At 52.9% G+C, this 23,340-nt stretch overlaps 1 protein-coding gene and 1 pseudogene across 1 annotated transcript in view; both read right to left on the reverse strand.

The window, feature by feature from the left end:
* The window catches only part of LOC144773376 (cell adhesion molecule CEACAM5-like), a 248,210-nt gene that overhangs the window by 218,843 nt on the left and 6,027 nt on the right, over nucleotides 1-23,340 (reverse strand). The window lies entirely within an intron of this gene.
* LOC144774450 (5S ribosomal RNA) lies at nucleotides 14,708-14,819 on the reverse strand (annotated as a pseudogene).

Here is a 23,340-nt window from a genome sequence, read left to right on the forward strand (position 1 = left end):
TCTAAGTCGGAAACACAGGGCAGAGTTATATCACGTAACAGAAGGCGAGAGTCAGCCACATCCCTCAAAGACACGGGAGCATACACAACACGGAAATATTCTGCAAAACGGTCAACAATGGCGATCGGGTCAGTCACATTCTCACCACTCGCAGACTGAATCACAGGCACCACACGATTAGCCCTCTCCTTCTTGTCCAACCATGCTAGCAATTTACCCGCTTTGTCACCCACATCATACAATCTACCTTGTTGCTCTCGAAACATCACTTTCGCCGCGTCCGTAACCAGGGACTTATAAGCAAATTGTTTCAGACCCAGGGCATGAAGCTTCTCAGGCGTGACACCAGATTCCAACTCGTCCTCCAAAGCTGAAATCTCCTCCTCGAGTTCCACCACCTCCCTTTTCCCTGCTCTCTTAGCTTCAACAATCAGGGAAAGGGCCTGCCCACGAATCATCGTCTTAAAAGCCTCCCACAGGGACACAGCCGAGGAAACCGATCCCTCGTTGTCTAAGAAATACGCATCCAGGGACTTGAGCAATAGACTGCGGGTCTCAGGGGAGGAAAGGTACCATGGATTGATGGGAGCTACTCGGCCCACTGCCTCCACCCCAACCTCAAAACGAAGCCAGAGCGGCGAGTGGTCAGAGACACCCCTTGGCAAGTGCAAAATCTCACGCACCGCTGACGACTGGGCTGCAGAAGTCGCCAGCAATCCACCAGGCCGAAGGTATCCAAAAATCCACCCAACCACTGCTGAGCCGCCGGAGTAACCCTAGGAGGGTGGCGATCGTGAAGGCCAGAGAGCACCGAATTAAAATCACCGGCCAAAAAGAGAGTACTATCAGGGAGATCTAACAAGACACGGCCCAAATCAGTGAAAGTAGAAGTCTGCAAGCCTGGGGGCACATAAACATTGAATAGAGATAGGGTGCGGCCCTCATATCTACCCACTAGGACAGCATACCTCCCTCGGTCGTCCTGAATCACCTCATCAATAGCCAGGGGGAGGGAGGTTCGGACAAGGATACCTACACCCCTAGAACCAGAGGTGAACCCCGCGTGCGCCACAAGGCGGTAGCCCCACCTATTCATTGCATGACAAACATTCCCAATCAAATGAGTCTCTTGTAAGAAAACAATGTCCGGAGATAAACGTCGTATACATTTCAACACCACACTGCGCTTAATGCGATCTCCCAGACCGTTAACGTTCCAGGAAACGAATTTCAACCCCCTACCCCCCATCCCACCCAAATGAGCCAAGACCCCCCACCCATGAGCACGACATCAGGAACAGCAGCAAGTACAGGAGCATTTCGCCTTGAAAACAACACACACAAAATAAAGAACTTCCCAACCCCCCTCCCCCAAACAGCAAAAGAACACCCCCCACCCTGCACCCCTGCAAAAAGCTAAAGAGCCACCCCAACCTGCAGTGTGCCTGTCGCCCTAGAACCCCTATTCTACACAAAGACCCCGGAGGAGGAAAGGCCCCCGTTCCATCCGCCCCCCGATCATACCAAAAAACGAGAAGAAACACACCAATAATAAAACCAATATACAGTAGAGGAGCGCAGGCAAATACCCCTGAAAAACTACTCAAAACAAGACATCAGGCCTAAACAGTCAAATCTCCGCACCACCTTCGGCACCACCGGGGTGGGCATCGGTTTCAGTCTCAGGAGGTCGATCAGGCAGGGAGTCCAGCCAGTCATTCACAACATCTGGCCGATCAAAGAAAAGGGTTCGGTCATTATACTCGACCCGCAGTCTGGTGGGAAAGAGCATAGCATAGCGTAAGCCCCGGTCACGAAGACGTTTCTTGGCACCACGAAATTCCATCCGTTGTTTCTGAACTTGTTGGGAAAAGTCCGGGTAAAAGTTCACCGTGGCATTCTCAAAGGCCACCGGGCCCTTCACCCGCGAGGCCTGCAGGATAGCGTCCCGGTCTCTATAGTGAAAAAGCTTCGCCACAATAGGTCTCGGCGGAGCTCCCGGCTTACCCTTGCCCCCCGGAACACGATGTGCACGTTCCACCGTGAAAAACATAGTAAGGCCAGACGGGGCAAGGTGGTTCAGGACCAGATCTTCAACCAGGAGATCCACCGAGTGGGGTTCTGGGTTCTCCGGTACACCAACCAGACGGACATTACAGCGTCGTGCCCTATTTTCAAAATCCTCCAGGCGTCGGGTCACGAAATCGTTCACCCGACGGAGATTGCCAACCTCCGTCTGTAACTCAGATACGTCCGTCGTGAGGCTGGACGACTTAATATCCAACCATTTTACCTTTTCATTCGTTTTGCCGAGATCAGCACGAATCAGATTCACCTCAATCGCCACAGTGTCAAGTTTATGGGCCAAGGCATCGTACTGTTGGCCGATGGATTCCCTCACGCCCGAGATGGCGCCCATGATGTCCTGCAGGGAGGGCTCCGTCGACTCCTCCAAGACTCGATCAGACGCTGTAGTGGGACCGGGCAGGGCAGCTCCGGGGGACCCCTTAGAATGGGTATAACGGTCCATAACATTCGATTGAACCGGAGCCCCGCGCAGAGGTGTTTTCGTCTTGCGCGTCTCCCTGTCCCCTCTGCCCGCCATTTTGAAGATGCGTCACAAGGAGAGCCACCAGGGTCAACGGGCCCGACACCCAAATCGCAGAACCAAAGGTTCACAAAAAGGGGGGCACCACTCGGGTAGAGGCAGCCAGACCAGCAAATAGTCCACGGAAAGGCCCAACAGCCGATCTGCCTCCGAGCACCAGCTCCAGAACGACTCGTACACTCGTGGCCCAAGTCGAGGCAGAATCGAAACCGAAACTTAAGAAGGGCACTCACAAGGCTAGTCCCCCTGCCGTTGTTGTTCAATTCAAAGACGGCCACAGAGCTGCACCCCGTCCCGGGCGCACTCCGAGGGCGGGACCCAAAAGTTCAATTGACCATATCTCAGAAACCCGATGTCCAAATCAATTTCTGAAAGGTGCCAGGTTGGTCAGCCAAACGTCCTCTACACGAATTCTCGCAGGAGATCAGGATTCATTCAGGATAAGATGCCGGGAGCGGCGGGGGTCCGGAGAGCGCTGTGCTCAAGCGGCCATCACGGATGCCCGCCAAGCTCCTCCGTTAATTTTAACTTTTAATTTTATTTTCCCTTGTTTTTAGGCGTCTTGCCTGGGAGTGTTTCCTCGCCCTCTTACCTGCACTTAAACGGTAGAACCACTGCTGTTTGGCGGGTCCTGGGTCCCGGGGTGGCTGGGTGGCCGCCATCTTGCCTTGGGCTTTCATTTCTTGCCACGGGCGCCATCTTGGAGCGTCTCGCGCTCGTTGTGCTCACCGGTGCGCCTACTTAAGGCGGACTCGTTCTCTGGAACCTGGTCAAGGTACCTGCTCTACTGCTGCAGGTCGCGCTGCTGCTGTGCTGCGCTGTCCATTTTAAAACCCCCGTTTTTTATCTTGGTTAAATTTAAATTTTATTTTCCCTTGTTTTTAGGCGTCTTGCCTGGGAGCGTTTCCTCGCCCTCTTACCTGCACTTAAACGGTAGAACCACCGCTGTTTGGCGGGTCCTGGGTCCCGGGGTGGCTGGGTGGCCGCCATCTTGCCTTGGGCTTTCATTTCTTGCCACGGGCGCCATCTTGGAGCGTCTCGCGCTCGTTGTGCTCACCGGTGCACCTACTTAAAGTCGTCCTCTCCCGCGCAGCAGGATCGCGCAGTGGGATGCCGTCGCTTAGCCGGAGTCGTGCCTGAGTCCTGCCCGTCTGCGCCCGTCCGCGCCAAGGACGAGTTGGGCGCGGCGGGGCTCAGGTATTTGGGTTGTAGTACTGACCGCTTAGACCTACAGGATGATCATCTATTCTGCTACTACTCTGCAGCTCATAGGGCGGTCTCTCCCCAGATGCTCTTATGCACCTCTGCATCCGCTTTGTGGCCCTCATCAATGCCCTTGTGGCCAGTGGGCAGTGGACTCCCCGGCTAAAACTCGCAAGGAGGCTATACCATCTGCCCCGCGTACTCATCGTCGGTCCTCTACCTTACGCATCCTGAGCCTTAACGCTAGATCCCTAGTTCAACACCACCTAGCTGTTAGAGACCTGATGCACGAAGAGGCCCCCGATATCGTGGCTATCACGGAGACGTGACTGAAGGACGACGACGTGGCCATTATTAATCTGGCATTTCCCTCCGATTATTCGGTCTTCACTTTAAATCGATCGACTAGAGGGGGAGGCATCGCTCTTGCAGTTAGAGCCTGTTTTTCATGTTGCTGGTCCGCTTCTAATATCGCAGGCTGCGAGAGTGCTGCTTTCAAAATTGCGGTTAACCCTCAGTTCTCCCTGTCAGGAATGGTAGTTTACCGTCCGCCGGGAAGTGAGGTGTCATTCAAGGCTGCCTTCCCGGATGCTGTTAGTTCATTGGCGATGGGATGTGCGAATTTCTCCATTCTGGGAGACTTAAATTTGCATTTTGAGAATCAGAGTATTCCCACGGTCCGTTGTATACTAGCCGACTTGGAGGCTCTCCAACTTCATCAATTAGTACAGCTTCCTACGCACACTGGTGGCCATACGCTAGATCCGTTCTTTACGAACTTGTCCAAGGCCACAGTTACAGCTGTTACTCCGCTCGGCTGGACGGACCATTCTTTGGTGGTCATTGAGGTCCTCGTGCCGGGAACTTCGTCCCCTGCGTCGGCAAGGATGGTCTCTGCACGACATTGGAGTAAATTGAGACTCGAGGACTTTCATAGAGTCCTCGCTGCAGTGCCGCTGGGACCGCTGGAGGATGCAGATGTTGGCTATGACCGGTTCTGCTCGTGGGTTACCACGGCTCTGGACTCCCTGATTCCTATTTCTACTAGGAAAATTAGGCGTCCGCAGAAATGTTTCCAGGGGGGGGCAAAATTTTAACTTCATCACCAACCTCTGACATGGTTGAACACAAGTATTAAATACATTAAAAAAATCTAATAAGACAAAGAGCTTAAATAAACAAAGAAACCCATAAGGGGAAGAGAAAAATCTTGTGAGGCGCCACAGCAGACGATCTGGCAACTACAATAAAACAGAGGGAAAAACTAAAAATGGCCGAAAAAAAACAAAAACATTCTAAATCAGGTTGATGTGGTTCTAGAGCACGGGTACTCACAAACTTTCTCTCAGGGGCCAAATTTACAGTGTGGTTTGTGCCGAAGGTCGCACCAGTGGGGGCGGGGTCAGTGGGGGAGGGGGGTGGGGCTAGCAACAAAAAAAATCTATGACCATGAGGTTGAACACATACCCGGCAGCGGCCGTCTTCATCCACTGAGCCACCTGACTCGGCATACACACATCTATCTTTCTCTCTCTCTCTCTCTATTTCTCTCTCTCTTTCTCTCTCTCTCTCTCTCTCTCTCTGTCTCCCTCCCTCTCTCTCTCTGTCCATCTCTCCCTCTCCATCTCTCTGTCTCCCTCTGTCTCAGTCACTCTCTCTCTCCCTCCCTCTCTGTCTCCCTCCATCTCTCTCCATGTCTCCCTCCCTCTCTCCTCCTCTGTCTACCTCTCCCTCTGTCTCTCTCTTTGTCTCTGTCTCCCTCTCTCCCTCTCTCCCTCTCTCTCTCTCTCTCTCTCTCTCTCTCTCTCTCTCTCTCCCCCCCTCTCTCTCTCTCTCTCTCCCTGTCTCTCTCTCTCTCCCTCTCTCCCTTTGTCTCCCTCCCTCTGTCTGTCTCCCTCTGTCTGTCTCCCTGTCTGTCGCCCTCCCTCTTGTTTCCCTCTCTCTCTCTCTGTCTCCCTCCCTTTCTCTCCCTCCTCCTGTCTGTCTCCCTCTGTCTTCCTCCTTCTGTCTGTCCCTCCATCTGTCTGTCTCCCTCTGTCTTCCTCCTTCTGTCTGTCCCTCCCTCTGTCTGTCTCCCTCAGTCTGTCTCCCTCAGTCTGTCTCCCTCAGTCTGTCCCTCCCTCTGTCTGTCCCTCCCTCTGTCTGTCCCTCCCTCTGTCTGTCTCCCTCAGTCTGTCTCCCTCAGTCTGTCTCCCTCAGTCTGTCTCCCTCAGTCTGTCTCCCTCTCACTCTGTCTCCCTCTCGCTCTGTCACCCTCTCTCTCTCGCAGGGGAACAGCACAGCCTGCTGTAATTGTGAAAATTAAGGGGACCAAAGGCGTCCGTAAAAGGAATGTTGACGGCCTCCCTGCTCAGAACACATGGGCGTCCGCTACAGCAACGTGTGCTGCCTGAGTGTTATTACTACACTGTCACTGGGCCAGCACCAGACGGACCGGCGATCCAGGCAGACCCGGTTCTATGATTCTTGCTCAGGGAGGGCCACAAGCATCGATGGGTGGGCCACAAATATCGATGGGTGGGTTACAAACATGAACGGGGAATGGACAGGGTACAAAATATTGCAAAGATCTGATATTTTAGGTGTTAGACGGGGACCTGGAGGGTCGGCCGAGCACAAGGGGAGAGGCCTCCGGTGAGGGCCGTCTCCAACGATCGCACAGACAGGTAACTTCCCCCCCACAGATGGACACCACACGAAGATCAGATTAACACCTTTTATAGGCAGTTCTTGAAGTGAGGCAGTACGATACAAGGAGATCAGGACACGATGATCCTCTCGATTCTAGTCTCTAGCAGGGAAAGGGGGTAGCGGGACAGTCTTGGTACCTACGGGTACTGGGATGGAAACGGGGGTAGCTCACAATCCTCGAGCTCGGCGTTCGGGTGGATCGGACCGCGGCAGCGCCAGCAGGTCCCGAAGAGATTGTAGGTGGCAACGGGCCGCGGCAGCGCCAGCAGGTCCCAACGAGGATGACGGTTACAACGGGCCGCGGCAGCGCCAGCAGGTCCCACGAGGATGAAGGTTGGAACGGGCCGCGGCAGCGCCAGCAGGTCCCACGAGGATGAAGGTTGCAGAAGGCCGCGGCAGCGCCAGCAGGCAGGACAAATGTTCACAAGGCAGGGCTGCGGCAGCGCCAGCAGTCCTTTCAAGGATGAGTTCTTCTCGGTGTCTCTCGACTCCAGGATACAACTGCCTTCCTGTTCTGGGGCTGCCTCAGTTATAGGTCTGGTGCTCTTTGATGTCCGGACCCTGGCTCTTGGAGGTCGGGAGGTCCGGGATGAGGGAGTCCAGACACCCAGCAGGGGGGCGGAGCCAGCGCCCGAGGAGGCTGGGGGTGATCGGCACCTGGCGGGAGAGAGCCATCGACACTTCTTACTCCCATTGACCTGCCAAGTGGTCCGTTCACCTCCTGGGTGGATGGTGGTGCCGGGATGTCGGGGCCTGGCCAGGCCCAGGGTTGGGGTCGAGCTGAGGCCGCGCGGCCGCGTGGTGCAGTGTCCAAGATGGCGGCTGGGCCGGGCAATGGTGCTGACGGTGGCCCGGGCCCGTGACACAGGGACATCCGGGAGCAGGCGTCCCATAGGGGACGGGTTGCGGGTTGGTTCTGTGGGTAGCACCCGGAGAGCCGGTGTCTGGGCTCTGTCATGCGGGGAGGGAGCGAGCCCGTCATGGGGCCTGTCCAACATGCGTCCCCCCCAGCTGAAGGCGGGGAGAGTCACCCATCCTCCTGGGGACTCTCCTCGTCGAGGCGGAAAAAGCAGGACAGGCCATCCGCGTTGGCGTGGTCTTGGCCAGGGCGATGTTCCACAGTGAAGTCCATCCCCTGCAGGGAGATGGACCATCGCAATAGTTTGGGATTCTCCCCCCGCATTTGCATTAGCCATTGCAGGGGCCGATAGTCTGTTTGTACCCGGAAGTGGGTTCCGAAGAGGTAGGGCCGGAGCTTCCTGAGGGCCCATACTACAGCGAAGGCCTCCCGCTCAATAGTGCTCCAGCACTGCTCTCGGGGCAGTAGGCGTCTGCTGATGAAGGCCGCTGGTTGGTCGACTCCCTCGGGGTTCAGTTGGGAGAGGACGGCCCCAATACCATGGTCGGAGGCATCGGTCTGAACGATGAACTCGCGGCTGTAGTCGGGGGCCTGGAGCACAGGAGCGGTGCACATGGCGGCCTTCAGCTTCTCGAAGGCCGCTTGACAGTCGGGCGTCCAGTTGACTATTTTTGGGTGGTTTTTAGACGTGAATTCCGTGAGGGGCCCCACAATGCTGCCATAGTCCTTCACGAACCGCCGGTAGTATCCGGTGAGTCCCAGAAAGGCTCGGACCTCTGTTTGTGTTTCGGAGGGTTGCCAGGTCTGAATGGCAGCTACCTTGAGTTGAAGGGGGGCCACCAGACCGCTCCCCACTTGGTGTCCGAGGTAGGTCACGGACCCCTGGCCGATTTGGCACTTGCTGGCCTTTATTGTGAGGCCGGCCTGTTGGAGGGCCTGCAGGACTTCTCGGAGGTGGTGGAGGTGGTCTGTCCAGTGGCGGCTGTATACTGCGATGTCGTCCAGGTAGGCGGCGCTGAATTCTTCGAGGCCCGCCAACACCTGGTTCACCAGTCTTTGGAAAGTGGCGGGGGCGTTCTTCATGCCGAATGGCATCACTCTGAAATGGTAGTGCCCATCCGGGGTGGAGAAAGCGGAACGTTCTTGGGCCCTGGGGGTGAGGCCGATCTGCCAGTAGCCCGCTGTCAGGTCGAAGACGCTTAGGTAGCGGGCTGCCCCCATGCGGTCGACTAGTTCATCTGCTCGGGGGATAGGGTGAGCGTCGGTTCGGGTGACCGCGTTCAGACCCCGATAGAATCGGAGTTCAGGTGTGGTGCCCGGGGCTGCGGCCTTGGGGACCAGGACGACCGGGCTGGCCCAGGGACTGTCCGAAGGTTCGATGACTCCGAGGGCGAGCATCTTGGAGACTTCTTCTTGGATGCAGGTACGTACCCGATCCGGTACTCGGTACGCCCGGTGTCGGACAGGAGGACTGTCCCCAGTGTCCACGTCGTGCAGGCACCAGGAGGTGACTCCGGGTGCGAGAGAAAACAGGTTTGCGAACGGTAGCAGGAGGGCCCGACAGTCTTGACGCTGCTCCGGGGTCAGGGCCTCGGAGAGTCGGACCCCGTCCACCGAACCATCTCTTTCACGGGACCTCAGTAGGTCAGGGAGGGGCTCGGAGTCTCTTTCTGCGCCACTGTCGGTAGCCATCAGCAGGCTGAGCTCTGAGCGCGAGAAGTGTGGTTTGAGTCGGTTGGCGTGGAGCACCCGGAGGGGGTTCCGGGGGGACTCCAGGTCGATGAGATAGGTGACGGGGCTCTTGCGCTCGATCACCTTGAAGGGCCCCGTCCATTTGTCCTGCAAGGCGCACGGTTCGATGGGGGACATCACCCATACCTGCTGACCCGGTTCAAACTCGATGGAGGAGGCATGTTGATCGTACCACTTCTTCATGTCCTCTTGACTGGCCTCAAGATTGGCTTTGGCGATCTCCCTGAATCGCCGGGTCTGATTGCGGAGGGTCAGGAGGTACTTGTAGACGTCTGGAGGGGTCTTCAGGGGGGCCATTTCCCATTCCTCCTTCACTAGGCTGAGAGGCCCGCGAACGGGGTGTCCGTACAGGAGTTCGAAGGGGCTGAAGCCGAGGGACTTCTGGGGGACTTCTCGGTAGGCGAAGAGGAGGCACGGTAGTAGCACGTCCCACTGGCGGCGTAGGGGTTCTTCTAGCCCCATGATCATCCCCTTGAGAGTGCGGTTGAACCGCTCAACCAGTCCGTTTCCCTGGGGGTGATAGGGGGCTGTGAATCGGTAGGTGACCCCGCACTGCTGCCAGAGGGATTTCATATACTTTGAAATAAAGTTCGTACCCCTGTCGCTGACGACTTCCCGGGGGAAGCCCACTCGAGAAAAGATCCCCATTAAGGCTCGACCCACTACTGGGGCTGTTATAGTACGAAGGGGGACCGCCTCAGGATAGCGGGTGGCGTGGTCCACCAGGACCAGGATGAAGCGATGCCCTTGTGCTGTTCGGGGGTCCAGGGGCCCCACAATGTCTATTCCCACCCTTTCGAACGGGGTGGTCACCACAGGGAATGGCTGTAGGGGTGCCTTGAGTTTGCGGCCGCTCTTCCCGCTGGCCTGGCAGGTCGGGCAGGACCGGCAGTGGTTGGAGACGTCATTTCTCATTTTTGGCCAGAAAAAGTGAGTCACCAGGCGGTGGTAGGTTTTGTCTTGCCCCAGGTGCCCAGCCAGGGGGACATCATGGGCCAAGTTCAACAGGAAGTCTCTGAAGTGGAGGGGCAACACCAGCACTCGACCGGCCCCCAGCTCTGTGATTCTTTGCTCGCTGTACAAGAGATCATTGTCCCAATAAACCCAGTGGGCCCCGGAGGTGTCTCCTTGGCCCTGGGCGAGCGCTTGCTGTCGCAGTCCCTCGAGGGAGGGACAGGTCTTTTGCTCCTGCCGGAATTGTTCTTGGGTGGGCCCCCCTTCTTGACGCCACTGAGCCAGGTTGGGAAGTTCGGGGGGCTGTGCGGACCCCTCTGGGGTTGGTTCCGGGTGGTCGGTATGGATGGAGTCTTCTTCTGGAGCGATCGGGGGCGGAGGTGCTGACCATTCGGGTTCTTCCGGTCTAGGGATGGTGCGGGTGGCCATGGACCGGGTGGTCACGCACGCCCAGTCCGGGAGACCCAACATCCCCAGATGCTCTCTTCTTTCAACAGCTGCCCACGGGGAGCTCTCGAGATCGTTCCCCAGGAGGCAGTCCACGGGGGCATCGTCGCGGAGAGTTACTTTTAGCGTGCCGGACACTCCTCCCCATTCGAAGGGGACGCAGGCCATCCGACACAGGCTCTCCGAATTGTCTGCCGATCGGACGGGGCAAAGAACGTTTGGCAGGATTTGTTCTGGGGTCACCAGGTGACAACGGACGGCCGTCACACTGGCCCCAGTGTCACGCAGGGCTTCGGCCTTGCGCCCATTTATGCTCACCCATTGGCTGTACTTCCGAGTGTTGGCGGGCAGGGGAGTCCGCGGGACCATGTCTCTTCCTCCTAGGCAGGCCAGGGTCATGGCGGCGTGTTCCCACTCGAACTGCTCCGACTCGTATGCTTCAGGGTCTTCGGAGACTTGTTCTTCTCCTAGGGCGGCGGCCGCCACCTGGCGGGGCCCGGGAGCCTGGTTCTTCGGGCAGGTCGGGTCACTGGCATAGTGGCCGACTCGCTGGCATCGGTGACACGTAACGTTGGCTCGGAACCCCGGGCGCATCGGGGGGTTTGCCCGGCCGGCTGGGGGCGGGGTGGTGTTAGCGGGAGTGACCGGGACAGTGTCTCTGCCCTGGCCCTGTCCTCCTCCTCCTCCTCCTCGGGGACGATGATGACCTTGGTTGGTTCTGTTCTGCTCGTTCGGCCCACTCCGGGCCACTCGGGTGCTCTCCCACCGGTCCGCCTCGGTGGCGAGCTGCCGTGGTTCAGTCAATTTACTGTCGAGGAGGTGCTGCCTGAGCTCGACAAAACAGTTGTTGGAGAGGTGCTCCCACACAATGAGATTGAAGAGTTGTTCGTAAGTGGTTACGTTGTTACCCTTGATCCATCCCTCGAAGGCTCGGCTGAAATAGTTCACGTATTCCAACCAAGTTGTACCTGGGATCCGGGTGCAGTTGCGGAACCTCTGGCGGTACATTTCGGGCGTAAGCCCATATCGACTGAGGAGGGCGGCCTTCATGTGGTCATAGGACGTCATTTGATGGTCCGGAAGCTGCAGCAGGGCATCACGGCCCTCATTGACGAATCTCCCCCATAGACCGGCTCCCCAGTCACTTCGAGCGATCCGGTGGGCAGTCATGGCGATCTCATAGGCCTTGAACCACTGCTGTATGTCGTCGTTTCGGTGGTATTCTCGGACCACATCCTTGGGGATGTGGACCTTCTGTTCGGTAGTACCCGGGGAGCGCGGTGGCTCGGGCACCCCTAGGTTTTTGTTCAGTTTGCGCATTTCTATCTCTGCTAGTTTGCACTCGTGTTCGTATGCCAGTCTTTTTTCTTCGAGATCCCTCTGTCTCTGTTTTTCCTCTCGCTCTTCTCTGAGCCGTAAGTGTTCTAAGTTTATTTTTTGTTCCGCCAGCTTCAATTCTCCATCTAATTTGAGCCGTGCCAAGTCTAACTCGTGTAGTCTATTTTTTTCCCGCTCCTGGATCTCTTCTCGGGAGGGACCTGTTCTCCGTTCTTCCGTCAGGGTGGTGTTGACTTCCGGGGCTTCGAGGTCCCGGGGGGTGGCGGTATTCGTCTCTGTCCAGGCCTCTAGGGCGTTTTTGAAGTCTTCTTTTGTGCTTAGCCCGGTGGTAGCAATGCCTAAGTCCATGCAAAATTGTTTTAGCTCTCGGTGGTTGTATTCCTCCAGCTTTTCCATCTGGAACTTCTCTGCAGATCCGCTCTCTTTGGTCGTCATTGTGGTTTAGTCGTAGGGTGAGTTACTATCTGTACGGTACGCGTTGGTTCGGATCGCGCCGCTGGCCACCAATGTTAGACGGGGACCTGGAGGGTCGGCCGAGCACAAGGGGAGAGGCCTCCGGTGAGGGCCGTCTCCAACGATCGCACAGACAGGTAACTTCCCCCCCACAGATGGACACCACACGAAGATCAGATTAACACCTTTTATAGGCAGTTCTTGAAGTGAGGCAGTACGATACAAGGAGATCAGGACACGATGATCCTCTCGATTCTAGTCTCTAGTAGGGAAAGGGGGTAGAAGGACAGTCTTGGTACCTACGGGTACTGGGGTGGAAACGGGGGTAGCTCACAATCCTCGAGCTCGGCGTTCGGGTGGATCGGACCGCGGCAGCGCCAGCAGGTCCCAAAGAGATCGTAGGTGGCAACGGGCCGCGGCAGCGCCAGCAGGTCCCAACGAGGATGACGGTTACAACGGGCCGCGGCAACGCCGGCAGGTCCCACGAGGATGAAGGTTGCAACGGGCCGCGGCAGCGCCAGCAGGTCCCACGAGGATGAAGGTTGGAACGGGCCGCGGCAGCGCCAGCAGGTCCCACGAGGATGAAGGTTGCAGAAGGCCGCGACAGCGCCAGCAGGCAGGACAAATGTTCACAAGGCAGGGCTGCGGCAGCGCCAGTAGTCCGTCAAGGATGAGTTCTTCTCGGTGTCTCTCGACTCCAGGATACAACTGCCTTCCTGTTCTGGGGCTGCCTCAGTTATAGGTCTGGTGCTCTTTGATGTCCGGACCCTCGCTCTTTGAGGTCGGGAGGTCCGGGATGAGGGAGTCCAGACACCCAGCAGGGGGGTGGAGCCAGCGCCCGAGGAGGCTGGGGGTGATCAGCACCTGGCGGGAGAGAGCCATCGACACTTCTTACTCCCATTGACCTGCCAAGTGGTCCGTTCACCTCCTGGGTGGATGGTGGTGCCGGGATGTCGGGGCCTGGCCAGGCCCAGGGTTGGGGTCGAGCTGAGGCCGCGCGGCCGCGTGGTGCAGTGTCCAAGATGGCGGCTGGGCCGGGCAATGGTGCTGACGGTGGCCCGGGCCCGTGACACAGGGACATTCGGGAGCAGGCGTCCCATAGGGGACGGGTTGCGGGTTGGTTCTGTGGGTAGCACCCGGAGAGCCGGTGTCTGGGCTCTGTCATGCGGGGAGGGAGCGAGCCCGTCATGGGGCCTGTCCAACATGAGGTATTTACATTGTCAACTTTTGACATTTTGAACACCATAAGTATCAAACAACGAGGGACCTACTTTATTTTCCCTGCTTTGCTTCTGGCTTTATGTTTCTGTTGCCACACATCTCTTTGCAGTTTTTCATGTTTAAAAAAAAATTTAAATTCCACTTTGCGCTTTGCAAAGCATTGAAGTTTAAAAGTGTGGTGCAGTAAGCCCTCTGACAACTTTGCACAACCCTGACTAATAAAATAATTCAGACTTTACAATTATTTATCCTCCCTTTCTATGTACATAGGCAATAAAAATACAGTTAAAAACTGAGCTATGGTTTTGCCAAATGTGCAAAACCAATGCAACACACCAGTTGTGCTAACCAATGCACACATAATTCATGTTCCCCATCATGCTCAAAACCCTATCTTAACTGGGCCTGGGTCTTTCTCCCATCTCTTTTCAGGCCATCAAAGTTTTTACTGAGATATTGCTTTTTTTCCCTTCCAGCCTCTGGCTGTCATCCCTGTAGAGGTGATACTCTCAGCATTCACATCTCCCCCTTAATGGAATGAGCAACAATGTGCTTGGAGTGCTAGTAGTGAGTTGTCTGCTTGTTTAGGTAGGAACGACCGTTTCTGGTAGCCACAGAGCTGCTAACAAGTCAACGTCAGGGCAGACAGTGTCTTCTCAAAGGAGGCTCCGAGACTAAAAAAAACACCCTGAAGGGAAAAACCTCTGATGGAAGAGGTGACTCCAGAATCCAGGCAACAGGACACGAAAAGGAGGATAGTAAGCAAGGGGATGACAGACCTGCGAAGAAGAGGAAAATTGCAGAAGAAGGAACCCACAGGACCAAAATACCAAACTGGAGAAAAGTGTCACCAACAGAAGTGAATAGATATCAACAGGAGAAAAGAGACACCAACAGGAGTGAAGAGTGTCGCAACACAAGAAAAATGAGAATTCCAGACCCTTATATATACACAAGGACTGCAAGGAAGTGACGCAACAGAAAGAGGAGAACCACCATCTTGGTTTAGGAAGAAAAATGAAGAAGGTTATAAACCTCCATCTTGGAATGGTGAAGAAAAAACAGTACTCAAGGCCCTCTGGGAACCAGACAGAGGAATTTTGGAAGGAAGGAACACGAAAAAATAGCCCCTAACCATGACTGTAGGCAGCTCATATTAAGGTCACTCTAACATTCAGATAAGTCTACAGCACCTGGTTTTCCCAGGCAGTCTCCCATCCAGGTACTAACCAGGCCCGACCCTGCTTAACTTCAGATGAGATCAGGTACTTTCAGGGTTGTATGGCCACTGCCCACAGTGGCGGCGTACCCCAAGAGAAAAGAGAAGTGCTTCATGGCGCGTCTTTGCACCCAGAAAAGAAACTGCAGGGCGCCACACTGAGCTGCGCATGCCCAGCGTACAGAAATAGGTGCCACGGACCGAGTTACAGCCCGCAGCTGTGAGGCGGGAGGTGCGCAGGTCATGACCCAGTCCACGGCGTATCACCACATCTATTAGCTTTTCAAAGTTTCTGAATGTCTCACCATATATCATACCAACTTTTCATTCTGTCTCCCTCCCTCTGTCTGTCTCTCATTCTACCAACCCCTCCTGTATCATACTCTATCCCATTATCCATCTCTTTCATTATACATCCCTCTTTTCCCCGCTCTCTTCCCGTTGTTACCCTGATTTTCCCATTTCAATTGCCCCTGCACTATTTCCCTCCCTCTCTCTTAGTCTATAATTTACCCCTCTTTCTAACTTGTCTCCCATATACACTCTATACTTCGTTCTATTTCTACCTCCTATGTCCTTAGTCCCCACTCTCCAAATTCCTATTGCTTCTTTGAGATTTACGTCAGTTCTTTTTCCTGTATTGAAAATTCTCCTGGTCTTCAGTTATGTCTTCTTATGCCAACTACCTGCTTTATCAAACCTTGTCATCTGCAGAAGACCCTGCTCTGTAGACATTAAATAGATTCCTGTCCCTGTGAGTGCTTTCAGTTCTGCATGCTTCTAAAGGTTAGGAAAGTGGAAAGACCTTGTTCAACCTTTATTAGGCATTCGATCAAAAGAAAGTTTATTGTTGAGTGGTAAAGGGAAATCCACCTATTTCTGGAGGAGTTGTTGGATACCGTGGAGACTCCACATGTGGCATTTCTTTTACCAAACTATCCTTTTCCTGAAGTGATAGTGCCATATTTCTTTGATTCTACTCCTGATTTGGCACATCCTCAAGGTATCACCAACCTCTAAATCATGCTGTAGATTGCTGAAAGTTAGAACTAAGAAGTGTGTGTGAGGCCTTGATTCATTCTTTTCTTATTAATACTGACCAGGAAACTTCTAATAATCCTCTTCTGCATCCATCCTTTGCGTTGTCATTCACTATTCTTTTTATTCCCCTTGCCATCACCCTGCTCCACTTTCGTTTCCTCCTCTATCTTTACCAATCTCTTGCTCTAACCTTCTCTCCACTTAGTCTGTTCTCACTTCATCTTTTACTTGGCTGTTTCCCTCTTTCATTTCCCCCTCTCTCCTTGTACTTATCTATAATTATGTCCCTCCCCTCTCGCCTCTTTTCTTATCTTGTTATGTTAAATTAAATTATGTTAAATTAATTTGTTGAGCGCACTAACACCATTAGGTTCCTTGGCGCTGTACAGAGAGAGCAAAGAGGAGAGACAGAACTAACATAACAGAGGAAAACAGCTAATTATACGCTTCAGTGAAGAGGTGCGTTTTAAGGGAGGATCTGAATCTGGAATAGGGGGAGGATAACCTAAGAGGGAGAGGTAAAGAGTTCCAAAAAGACGGGGCTAAGAAGGAAAACCTGAGGCCACCGTGTTTCTTCCGCTTGAATCTGGGGACAGATAAAAGAGCCATATGGGATGACCGGAGGGTACGGGAGGGGACATACTGATGAAGCAGAGAAGAAATGAAAGAAGGGCTATGACCAGAGAGGGATTTGGAGATGATGCAGCCCAGCTTGAATTTGCAGCGAGCAGAAACCGGAAGCCAGTGGAGACTTTTTAAGAGCGGTTGAACATGTTGATCTCTGGGCTGATGATATATCAGGCGGGCATCCTGATTTTGGATCAACTGAAGTCTCCTGAGTTGGTATACAGGAATGCCTACGTATAGTGCGTTTGCGTAGTCAAGCCTAGACATGACTAACGCAAGCAAGGCCAGAATAAGGGCGTCGGTGGTAAGTAGGCGAGAGATCTTACGTATCTTCCTGAGCTGGAAGTGACTGGAGGAGACTACGGCACTAATCTGGGGTGTCATAGATAGATCGTTGCTGATGACGACACCCAGACTTTTTGCTGAGTTGATAGGACAAGGCGGGGTGCCCAGGCTGGCAGGCCAAAAGGAGGTATGCCATGGATTGGAGGGTCCCCCAACAAGCACCAGCTCGGTCTTGTCGGGGTTAAGTTTCAGATGGTTTATACCCATCCAATCGCTGATGAAGCAGAGGGTGTTTTGGAAAGTAGAGATGGATTCAGCCCCGGAGTCAATAGTGAAAACCAATTGAATGTCGTCCGCGTAATTAAACGCGGAAACATTAAAACGGCGGAGGGAACGGATTAATGGGGCCAAGTATAAATTAAAAAGAAGAGGGGATAAGGAAGAGCCTTGTGGGACACCACAGGTCAGCTCGACTTGAGAGGCAGAGAACTGAGACAACCTGACAGCTTGATGGCGGTGGGTCGATAGAGCGCACCCAATCCAGGGCAGTGCCCTGGATGCCAGCCTCTCTGACACGGTCGACCAAAATATCATGGTCGACCGTGTCAAAGGCAGCTGACAGGTCCAAAAGGACCAGAGCCTGACAGATGTTGTGTCGGCGCCCCTGCGTAGTTCGTCCATCACAGAGAGTATGACTGCTTCTGTGGAATGTGCCGGTCTAAATCCAGCCTGCTGGGGGTCCAGAACACAAGAGTCTTCTACAAACGAGGTAAGGGTTTGAGTAACATGAGACTCCAGGACTTTGCTAAGGAAGGGAAGGAGGGAAATTGGGCGGTAGTTGCTCATGTTGGACAGGTGAGCCGTGGGTTTTTTCAAGATAGCGACCACCTCTGCCCGTTTGAAGGATCCCGGGACCACCCCCCTAGTCAGGGAGTTGTTTAGAAGAGCTAAAGGGGGATCCGGGCATGAAGTGAAGGCTTCTCGCAGGGCCGACGGGTGGCAACAGTCGCTGGGAGATCCGGAAGAGACTTTGAACAAAAGGGAAAGAAAATTATCTTTTGAGATGAGGGGGAGCTGGGTTAGGGTGTGAGTGTGGTGAAGGTAGGAAGGAGTAGGTGGGGGGGAGGCAGATGAGGCATGAACAGAAATGCTAGTTTTAATTTTAACAATTATGTCCACAAAAAATTGATTCAAAGAATCGCACAAAAGCTGGGAGGGGAGGGGAGCAATATTGACTCTCGCCGGATTAGATAATTCCTCAACAATAGAGAAGATGTCTTTGGACTTGTTGATGGAATTCAAGATCTTATTGGAGAAGTAGCAAGATTTAGCCCTGGCTTGTATTCTCTCAGTTGGGAGGAGAAGACAGCTTTTGTCTGTGGAGAATATTCTCGACGCCAGCGTCTTTCGGCCTGACGAAGACTAAGTTTCAGTGCCTTAAGTTCCTCGGTGAACCACCTGTGGGCGTCATGATTTCGCCGCGTTTTGACAGGTTTTAAAGGTGCCACCGAGTCAGCGGCGGAGACAAGCCAGTGAATGAGGTTATCGGACTGAGAGTCGATGGAAATGGTAGGTTCCGTGATAGAGGGAGCAGATAAACTCAGGAGGGAAGTAAATTTATTAATGTCAGCCTTGTTCCAATTACGTGCCAGGAAATTGGATTCTCGGGCAACACTAACCGGAACGGGTTTAACAAGGGAAAAGGTGATGAGTAGATGATCCGACCAAAGACAGGGGAGAACAAGGGGGGTGGAGATATCCAAGGAAGAAGTCCATACCTGGTCCAGGATGTGACCTTTGATGTGCGTGGGTGTATGTATGTGTTGGGTACAATTGAGGCCCAGCATAAGGTCGGAGAAGGCGAGGGAGTCAGAGGTTTCGTGAGGGTCCGATGGCCAGTAATTAAAATCGCCAAGGACCAAAACATTGGTGTTGTTGATGGTCAACTGCGAGATGAGCTCGCCGAACTAGACTGAGAAGTTTGGCATGGATTGGGGAGGACGGTAGACTAGGACACATATAAGGGAGGACCCAGGTTGCTCCAACCTGAGTACCAAGCAGTCGATCATGGAGATGCTGGGAATAGGCACAGGGGAAAACCGGTTTGGGTGCCTAATGATGGCTGCAACCCCGCCGCCCACTTTGCCAGAGGGGCGGTTGGCTTGCAGTATGTAATATCCAGGGGGAATGGCCGCCAGGATATCGGGGGTGGAATCATCTGTGAGCCAGGTCTCGGACAGAAATAGGATATCAGGCTGTTCCGACCCTAGGAGATAGAAGATGTCAGATTGATGGCTGACCAGAGACCGAGTGTTAAGGTATATCACAGATAGGGAGGGGTTGGGGCCAGGTCCCGGGATGGAAAGACGAGACTTGCCGGCCAGGTCCAAAGGTCTGTGGATAGGAGATGAATGAATGATCTCGGGAAATGTTGTCCTGGGGGCAGGCAAGCCGCAAACAGCATGCTTAACAGAAGGCTCGGGGAGGGGGAGGACAGAATCGTGAAGAGAAATGATAAGTGAGCGGGGAAGAGTAAGACAAGGGGCAGAGTGATGTGCCCCGTGCCCCGGTCGGCCGCGGACGGGCGCAGACGGGCTTAACTCAGGCGCAACTCCGGCGCGCCTACGTCGCGCCCGCTGCGCTCGTCCGCTGCGCTGACACATGTTGGCCGTTTAAATAGGGGCGGGACGAGGGAGGAGTGTCAGGGAAGCTTAATGCAGAGTGAAGCCCAAACAAAGATGGCGCCCGCTGCGCTGGGGACCCGCGATTTCAAACAGCCCCAAGCCAGCCGCTCCGCTCTGCAAATGGAAACAGGGATTAGTACCCTGCACAATTTGAAGGTAGGGTTACCAGTACAGTATTAAAAACAATGCGCTAAAAAAGACGCCGCCGCTCGTATTCAGCGGGGCGAGATGCCATAAATATCAAGAGAGGCTCTCTCTCGCTCTCAACTCTCCCAATGTCGGCAAAACGAGCCCACTGCCACCGGGCTGCCTGCCAAACATCTTCTCTCGTCAATCATTTCTCCCTCTTTCCTCTCCCCATCTCCGTTTGTCTCTACTCCCCACTCCGTCTCTTATTTTTCCTTTTGGCTCTGTCTCTCTCTTTATCTCTCCTCTGCTCTTAAGTCTCCCTTGGTCTCAACATGGAGGGTTAATAAGATTTTTTACTACAACATTGTCAAAATCGAATTTTCATTTTTTTCCCATTTTTAGTCATATTGTTCTTTAATGTAGTTATTTCAGTCTTCAGTGTTTTTTCCGGATTTTTTTCACTCTCGGCTGTGTACAGCACTCTCCCCATTGCTCAAACGGATTAAGTGCAGCCTGTGTTGTCACGTTATTCCAATATCTTCATAACACTGAAACTTTCCAATACCTCTAAAAAGGAGCCAGAGATGAGTTACCAGAGATGAGCTGCACAAGTTGCCTCTCCTTCTAATGCTCAAACGTAGCTGCTGCTTTGACTGGAGTAGAGTTCTCTTTTAAAGTGGTAGACATTTCCAACATAGGTTTCATAGAGGGGGGGTAGTTATGATTCAACCAGTTATGTCTGTAATGTATATCATCTTATTATGCGAAAAATAGAAATACTGGCACAGTTACTATACATTGGGCCAGATGTAGGTCGGTCGGTAACGGCCGAAAATCGGTATTTTCGGCCGTTACCGACCGGTATTGCAGAAATGGTATGTAGGGCACTGAATTTTACAGAATCGGTAAATTTACAGATTCTGTAAAATTCCGAATCGGTATTTTTACCGATTTGGTAAATTTGATATGTAGGTGGGACTCTTCTGAGTCCCACAAGCCTTACCGAATCGGTATTTTACCATCAAATCCAATTTGATGGTAAAATACCGATTCCGGTGTGCATGCACATGTGTGCATGCACACCTATGCCATATGACAGGCAGACCTGCCCTTAGGGCAGGTATGCCTGCCACATGGCACCCGAGCCTGTTTTGGGGGTGCCAGAGGGTGTCAAAGTGACACCCCCTGCACCCTTGTGAATTCTTTAATTACCGATTCGGTAAATACCGAATCGGTAATGCCCATTCATTCCTATGGGCTTCAAAGCCCATAGGAATGAATGGGCATTACCGATCGGTATTTACCGAATCGGTAAATACCGATTTTTCTCTGATTCGGTATTCCAGCACATCTGCAATACCTACATACCCACCCCTATGATTTACTGATTCATAATTACCGAATCGGTAACATTCGGTAATTAAGAATTGGTAAATCAATCCTACCTACATCTGGCCCATTGTTATGTTAACTATGTCATTATCAGCATCCTGCTTTGCATGTACTATATTCACCTCAAAAACTATAAAACAGATGGTGTGGTAGTTTCCTTTACACCCACAAAAGTATTTGCTGACATGAGAGTCGGTCATGCGATCCTGGTATTTGAATTGTGACTTAAAAAAAAAATTGATCTCCTTTCCCTTGGAAGGAAAATCTGACTATTAGTAGTAATGCGCATTCCGTGATCTAACTCAAAGTGATGGGCTCACTGCAGAATACAAGGTGGGCAGTGCTTAATATGAAAATAAATAAGAAGTGCTAGGGATACACATTGCTCCTGCCAGCGCTGACAATGACAACCCCTATCTATCACACGGTCACCAATGTGACAATTCTGAATATTCAGGGCCCGGCTCAAATCTGTAAGAAGGCTTGGGTTGCAGGTATAAGTCATTCTAATGTAGGTAGAATTAATAAACAACTATTGTGCTCGTATCTGAATTAGGCAGACAGCGCTACCCTGCAGCAGCCTTCCATAAGTGCAGTGTCGAGCACAGGAAACAATCGGCTCAAATTAAATACTAAAAGAGGGCCCACTGAATTTAAACATATTTCACAGATATTCATTAGACTTGGGGTGGTGGGGGGAACTAGCGGGCTGTGGCCTACGAAGGGTAGGGGGCTCTACTGCGCTGCATGGCCGGCAGACTCCTACCTCCCTGTCCACACTGATCCTCCAGCTATTGCAATCACAAGCCACGTCAACAAAAAGAGTGTTGGAATTTCATAAGAATTACAATTTCAATTTCAATCCGGTCTGTCACTTCACAGTTTTTAAACTAAGAATGTTGGCACTAGCCCCGCTCCCCAAACGCCCCCACCCGCGCCCCATACCTTTTTATCTGATCGTTGTTACCTGCTGTGAGGGACTAAAGATCACGTCCCCTGCCTAAGACTTGTTAATTGTGCTGCTCGAAAGCATCAGCACCTCCCCAAGGACTCAACCTCTTCTCCTGAGGCCTGGGATGGGAGGAGATGCTCCATGCTGTGTCTCCTCTGCTGGCCCATTATCATTCTGACCATGAGGAACGGCTGACTCTGTGTCCTGCTGACAGTGACACTCGGGCTGTAGCAGCCTTTCAGGTGTTGCCCCAGCAGGAAAGTCGGCCTGCTTTTCCACTTCTGAATCGCCTTGGGAATCGGACCTAGATCCAGGGGGGGGCAAGCGCCCCCTCTTGCCCCCCCCCTGCGGACGCCCATGGTAGCAAACAGTGTGTTTCGAGATAAAAGTGACATGTACAAGTTACAAAAGAGTACCACAAATAGGTAGAAGGATAATACTGCAATAAATGGCAGAGTCTCTAACCACAAGAACACTAAGAGAAGAAACTTCCATTGTCATGGAGAATAGAACTTGCTATAATAAAAGGCCTTCTTGCAGATAATGGAAAGGGCATGAATTGTATTTGGAAGTGTCCTTAAAGGAGGAGAACTTTGAGGTCAGATTGGAGGCCTGGGATGAGGAAGGTTCCTGGGTAGAATGGTAAGGGGACGAGTTAGGATGTGATACTAAATCACACACACCAAAGTGCAATGGTCATTATCAGACTTAACATGAATAATTGACTTAGTTTCAAGACACGACACTACACTACTGCCTCCGGCGCTACGCAAGTGTGTGCCACACCCAACTCCTTCTGAGAATGTAATATGGTCAAGCTAGTTCTCATAACTGACAAACAGGCTTGGCCTTGGTAACGTGGGGGGCATTGAGGGCCCCTGCCTCATTGCAGAGAATATATATTGGTATATGAGGGGGGCAGGGCTTCTAATAGATGTTTTATATCTCACATGCAGGAACCGCGTTGGAGAATCACCCGACTCACATGGGGGGCCACCTGAACTATCAACAGGTATAAGGGTCATGCACACTGGGGGGGGGGGCAGTGAGCTAGGATCTGGTACACCCAGGTTCTCCCCAAGAGTCACCACTGTCCCTGTTTGAGGGCGCGCAGGTTACGCCCCATGGAAGTAATACATTGATAGTCAACTGGTGAATCTGATCAGAGAAGGTACTTCCTGTGCAATAATGGGTTGTTTTCTCTTTTAAAACAACTGATGAGTCTGGGCTATTTGTTGATTTACTAGGAAATGAATTGGGGTGTTCGCTCGGTAAGCAATGGCAGAGTGTGGGCAAATCTTGCATCCCCGGTGACAGTATTGTAACGCATTTTCTTTTAAACAAATGGTGTGTCTGGGCATATCATGCATCCCATGTGCAATATTGGAATGAGTTCTTTTGTACGTCAACTGGAGCGCAAGTAATGGGCTCTGATCCTGGCGATCGAGTTAGCGATAGGCTTACCGGTCAGTGCTGGTTAGGGGC

This window comes from Lissotriton helveticus, chromosome 8 (genome assembly GCF_964261635.1).
Source record: "Lissotriton helveticus chromosome 8, aLisHel1.1, whole genome shotgun sequence".
NCBI classification, from domain to species: domain Eukaryota; kingdom Metazoa; phylum Chordata; class Amphibia; order Caudata; family Salamandridae; genus Lissotriton; species Lissotriton helveticus.